This window comes from Triticum urartu, chromosome 1A (genome assembly GCF_056163025.1).
Source record: "Triticum urartu cultivar PI428250 chromosome 1A, HENAU_Tu73, whole genome shotgun sequence".
In the NCBI taxonomy this organism is placed as follows: Eukaryota; Viridiplantae; Streptophyta; class Magnoliopsida; order Poales; family Poaceae; genus Triticum; species Triticum urartu.
In genome coordinates, this window is record NC_141873.1 from 126427755 (window position 1) to 126433983 (window position 6229).

Here is a 6229-nt window from a genome sequence, read left to right on the forward strand (position 1 = left end):
CGAAGCCACGTGGGAACGAGAGGATGATCTTCGCAAAGACCATCCACACCTATTTTCTAGCCAACCCCAATCTCGAGGGCGAGATTCATCTTAAGGGGGGTAGGTTTGTAACATCCCAAATTTTCAATTTGGAATGTTATACATAGATCATTCTTGCATATAATATTTTATTGCATTTTGTCTCACGATCCTCGAAATCCTAAGCAACTCAAGGACCCTCGGAGAGAGTTGGGGATTTCCCCGGTTTTCAAATTTGATTTTATCAAATTTTGAAACGAGGATTTTGGTTTTAATTATTTTTTCTCTCCGAAAATAATTCATATTAAAATATATGAGAGGAGATAATATGACTTCTCCAAAATAAATGAAATATTGGAGGAAAAATATTAAAATCAATATTTGTTTTTATTTGGATTTTATTTGCAATTTTGTTTGCATTAGAAAATTGCACGTTTTCAAAAATTGCATTTTAGGGCCAAGAAAATGTTCATCTCGTTCTAAATATTTCATTTAGACGGTGAAAATTTGTTTTGGCATTTTTAGATTTTCATTTTATTTTCTAGGATTTTTCTTAGTTTCGGCGGAATTAATTTTTTTAAAAAAGTTTCCGGACCAAGCTGGGCCGAAGCCCAGCCGGCCCGTTCCGCCGCCGTCTCCCTCGCGCGCGCCGTCATGCGCCGCATGGACGCCAAGGGGAGTCTGAGCCGGACTCCTCCCCGGGCGCCCCCTCGCCCAAGCCTCGCCACCCCCTCGCCCCCTTTAAATAGCGCCGCCCCCACCCCGCCTCGCCACCACCACCGCCCGCCAGCCCCGCCGCCGCAGCACGCGCCGCCACCTGCCGTCGCCCGCGTCGCTGCTGCCGCCAAGCCGCCTCGACTCCGCCACCTGAGCCCCGCCGCCCGCCAGCCCCGCCGGAGCCGCACCCCGCCGGATCCGACGAGGTAACGCGCCGTCGCCGTCGGTGACGAAGCTATGTACCTAGGGTAGGGTCATGGACCTGTCCAAACTGCCCTACCCAAGGACATCTCTAGAAGAAACCACCTTTCAATCGACTTGGAAGTGTTCCACTCGACAGACTCGAAGACACTCGACCAAGAAGCAACCACTCGATCAAGACCCAACCACTCGACGACCAGGAGACCTAAAGGCCCTCCGCATGCTAACGGTCGGTTATTAAGCAGTCTTTATGGTCATCATAGCACTTTATTAGGGGCGTTACCAGTAACGCCCGACCTTAATGTATTTAAAACCCTGCATAACTGAGGGCCGGAGGGGTCCGGCGAACTCTATATAAGCCACCCCCCTCCTTAGTGTAAAGGGTTCGCACCCCTGTAAACCATACATGCATAATCCAGTCGACCACCTCCGGGCTCCGAGACATAGGGCTATTAATTCCTCTGAGAAGGGCCTGAACTCGTAAACCTCGTGTGCTTACAACTTCTCCATAGCTAAGATCTTGCCTCTCCATAGTTACCCCCTACATTACTGTCAGACTTAGAACCACAACAGTTGGCGCCCACCGTGGGGCCGGTGTTTTAGCGATTTGTTGGAGGAGTTGCGATCTTTTCTGATCCGAATCATCATGGTTTCCGGCGGAGTTTTGGTGGAGGGCCGCGAGATCCGTCTCGGCGCGCTCACGTTCATCGCCGACGACTCCGCTTGGTTTCAGGAGGCTCCGCTCGACGTGGACGCGCTCCCTGTCCGCGGGGCGACGCACTTTTGCGCGTGCGCTCGCGGCATCCTTTTGCGGCAACCGTCGACCCACTATTGGTCGGTTCCTGTGCTGTCCTCCCTCCCTGTTTCCCGCCAGCGCAAGCGCTCTGGTCGGTCGAGACTTCAGCGGTGGGTGAGACACGCGGTGGCACGCCAGTCGGCCACCCCTCAAGTCGCGGAGATTGAGCCCGATGAATCCCTCTACGGCCTGTTCGATCTGTCGACTGGCTCTACAGAGACCGCATCCAAGTGCGACAGCAGTGATCCGGCGGCGGAGGTTCTGATGGTCGATGGACCGCCCAGTCCTCCCGGTTTCCCCGCACCGACGAAGGCGCGGGTGGAGGCGACCCGTCGCGTCCCCATGAGGAATATCTCCCCGAGCCTCTCACGTCACTGCAGAGAGAAGAACTTCATCGCCGGAACATGGATGCACTGCACACTCCTATCGTTGGAGAAACCCCCGAGGCTCGTGCCTTGGAGGACGCGCTCCTGGCAAACTTGGCCGAGCGCGCTCGACTAGAGAACCTCCAGCGAGCACTCGACGAGCGTGCGCAACAACGGGTTCCCGAATCTAGTCGACGTCAGCTCTTTCCGCCCCCGCAGGTATATCGAACTCCGATTCAGAATTTAGCAGCTGCAGCCCGTATAGCAGAGTTGATTCAGCCTTCCCAGTCGGAGGCTGGCATAGGCTTGCTGCAGATCAGAGCGTTACTCCGGGCAGTAGGAGACCAGAATTCCGCTGTTTCTCAGTCACGGAACAGGATTCACAGCAGATCCGTTGCTACAGACACAGTCTAGTCGGCTCATAGCCCAAGATCGCCCCGAGGCGTGAGGGACGTGGGGACCGGCATAATCAGTACGGGAACCGTGAGCAATATGACCACGGATTCGATCGTGACGATCGACGTCGAGTGCCCACCCCTCCCCCGAGGAGCGGGTCGTATGCGCCTCGACAGCAGGATGACAGGCGCCCTCGTAGCGTTGGGCAAAGGATTCCAGTCGACTCCAGGGAGCCAGGCTTTGATGCGAGATCCATTCTCATTCAAGGTTTGGTCGACAGGAACAGAGCTCACCGAGAAGGTCACGACAGAGATGCACCTACCAGCAGTAGAGCACATGTTTCGGGGCCAGAGTGCTTTAGCGGAGCCATCAGGGCCGCCGTGATTCCTCCCAACTTCAGGTTGGCGACTGGATTCAGCAAGTTCACTGGTGTGTCCAAGCCCGATACATGGCTTGAAGACTACCGAGTGGCCTTCCAGATTGGCGGCGGCAATGATGAAGTGGCCATGAAGCACCTGCCTCTCATGTTGGAGGGCTCGGCCAGAGCGTGGCTAAACCAGTTAGCACCCAGCAGCATTTACACTTGGGAAGATCTCGCCCGAGTGTTTGTCACCACATTTGATGGAACATGCAAGCGACGGGCAGGGCTGACGGAACTGCGGTCTTGCGTGCAGAAGCCTAATGAAACATTGAGGGATTACATCCAGAGATGGATCACGTTACATCACACGGTAGAGAATGTGCCTGACCACCAAGCAGTCTGCGCCTTCAAAGAAGGCGTCAAGTATAGAGAATTGAATCTGAAATTCGGTCGGACCGGAGATATGTCTCTGAATCGGATGATGGAGATTGCCACCAAGTACGCTAATGGTGAAGATGAGGATCGACTCAGGAGTGGCAAGCTCAAGTCAGTCGCCCAAGAAACCGGAGGAAATTCCAATCGGAAACAGAAGCAGAAAGCCGAGCCAGCTGCTCCTGGGGAAGCCTTGGCCGTAACCCAAGGAATGTTTAAAGGGAAACCCAAAGGACCTTGGAACCCCAAGAAAGTTAAAGATCAGAACAGAAATGATGTGTTGGACTTGCCATGTCTCGTCCACACCAAGAAAGATGAAGAGGGTAATTTTATTTACCCGAAACATACCACTCGACAGTGTCGACTCTTGATCCAGCAGTTCCAGGCAAGAAGCCCAAAGATAAGGAAAAGGATTCGGACAAAATTGAGGACAAGGAAGATAGTAACGATGGATACCCCCAGGTAAATTCCACCCTGATGATTTTTGCTGATGTTGAAAGCAAAAGTCGACTGAAAGTTATCAACCGAGAAGTGAATATGGTTGCTCCAGCGACACCCAGTTATCTGAAGTGGTCTCAGACTGCCATAACATTCGACCGGTCCGATCACCCAACGCACATCGCCACCCCTGGGAGGCAAGCTTTGGTGGTCGACCCAGTTGTTGAAGGCACTCGACTGACCAAAGTCTTGATGGATGGTGGCAGTGGTTTGAACATATTATATGCTGAGACGTTGAAAGGGATGGGCATTCCGATGTCCAGACTCAGTACCAGCAACATGAGTTTCCATGGAGTCATTCCTGGGAAGAAGGCTGAATCACTCGGCCAAATTGCTCTTGATGTGGTTTTTGGTGATTCCAAGAATTACCGCAAAGAAAAGTTGACATTTGAAGTTGTAGACTTCCAGAGTGCCTATCACGCTATTTTGGGCAGGCCGGCTTATGCACGCTTCATGGCCCAACCATGTTACGTGTATCTCAAATTGAAGATGCCTGGCCCCAAAGGTGTGATCACTATTACGGGCAATCGGAAGAAAGTGGAAGAATGTTTTCAGAAAGGTTCAAAGATCGCTAATGCTCAGATGGAAGTGGTGGAGCTGCAGGAATACCAGAAGACTGCAGACCCGAGTGATTTGTTGCGAGCCAAGAAGCCCGCTACAGAATCAGCTTTTCAGTCATCTGGCGAGACGAAGACAGCTCACATCCACCCGACCGATCCCAGCGCTGCTCCAACTCATATCTCAACAACACTCGACTCCAAATAGGAAGAAGCGCTCATCCAGTTCCTCCGTGAGAACTGGGACATTTTCGCATGGAAACCTTCTGACATGCCGGGTGTTCCCAGGGAGCTGGCTGAGCACCGCCTAAGAGTCGACTCAAAAGTAAAACCTGTCAAGGAACATCTCCGTCGGTCCGCCGTCCAGAAGAGAAAGGCCATTGGCGAGGAGGTGGCTCGGCTCTTAGCAGCGGAGTTCATCCGAGAAATCTACCACTCCGAGTGGCTCGACAACATTGTCATGGTCCCCAAGAAGGACAAGTCACTTCGCATGTGCATTGACTTTAAACATATCAATCGGGCCTGCCCGAAAGATCATTTTCCTCTCCCCCGCATCGATCAGATAGTCGACTCGACTGCGGGATGTGACCGACTCTCTTTTTTAGACGCCTATTCTGGGTACCATCAGATCCGTCTGTATGGACCTGACGAGATCAAAACGGCTTTCATCACTCCATTTGGGTGCTTCTGTTATGTTACCATGCCGTTCGGCCTCAAGAATGCCGGAGCCACATTCATGAGGATGATTCAGGAGTGTTTGCTCACTCAAATCAGTCAGAATGTGGAAGCATACATGGATGACATTGTGGTCAAGTCACGGAAGGGTTCCGACCTGCTGGCTGACCTTGCTGAAACCTTTGCCAACCTCAGGAGGTATGATATCAAGCTTAATCCATCGAAGTGCTCATTCGGAGTTCCTGGCAGAAAATTACTCAGTTTTCTCGTTTCCGAACGGGGAATCGACGCCAATCTAGAAAAAGTCGGTACTATACTCCGAATGAAAAGTCCTGTGCGAGTGCACGATGTCCAGAAGCTTACTGGTTGCTTGGCCGCTTTAAGTCGATTCATATCTCGTCTCGGTGAAAAGGCATTTCCTCTTTACCGATTGATGAAGAAGTCCGACAAGTTCGAGTGGACTCCCGAAGCTGATGCAGCGTTTGCAGAGCTCAAAGCTCTACTCTCCACCCAGCCGGTGCTTGCTGCCCCAATCAGCAAGGAGCCTTTGCTGCTTTACATCGCAGCCATGGGACAAGTCGTCAGTACGGTACTTACGGTCGAGCGAGAAGAAGAAGGAAAAGCCTTCAAAGTTCAGTGCCCAGTATATTATATTTCTGAAGTTTTGACCCCGTCGAAGCAAAGATATCCTCATTATCAGAAGCTTGTATATGGGATTTATATGACCACAAAGAAAGTTGCTCACTACTTCTTTGATCATTCCATTACAGTCGTCATCGACGCTCCATTGTTAGAGATCCTGCACAACAGAGATGCAACTGGTCGAGTGGCAAAATGGGCGATTTAACTCCTTCCTCTAGATATCAAGTTTGAGGCAAAGAAGGCTATCAAGTCCCAGGCAATAGCAAATTTCGTCGCCGAGTGGATTGAACAACAACTGCCGACTCAGGTTCACTCGGAGCATTGGACCATGTTCTTTGACGGTTCCAAAATGCTGAATGGTTCCGGTGCCGGGGTGGTGTTGGTCTCCCCCCGAGGAGATAAGCTCAGATATGTTCTTCAAATCCACTTTGATTCCTCCAATAATGAGGTGGAATATGAAGCACTTTTATATGGGTTGCGCATGGCCATTTCACTCGACGTCCGTCGCCTCATGGTCTATGGCGACTCAGGTGGTTAATCAGGTGATGAAGGAATGGGACGTCAGAAGTCC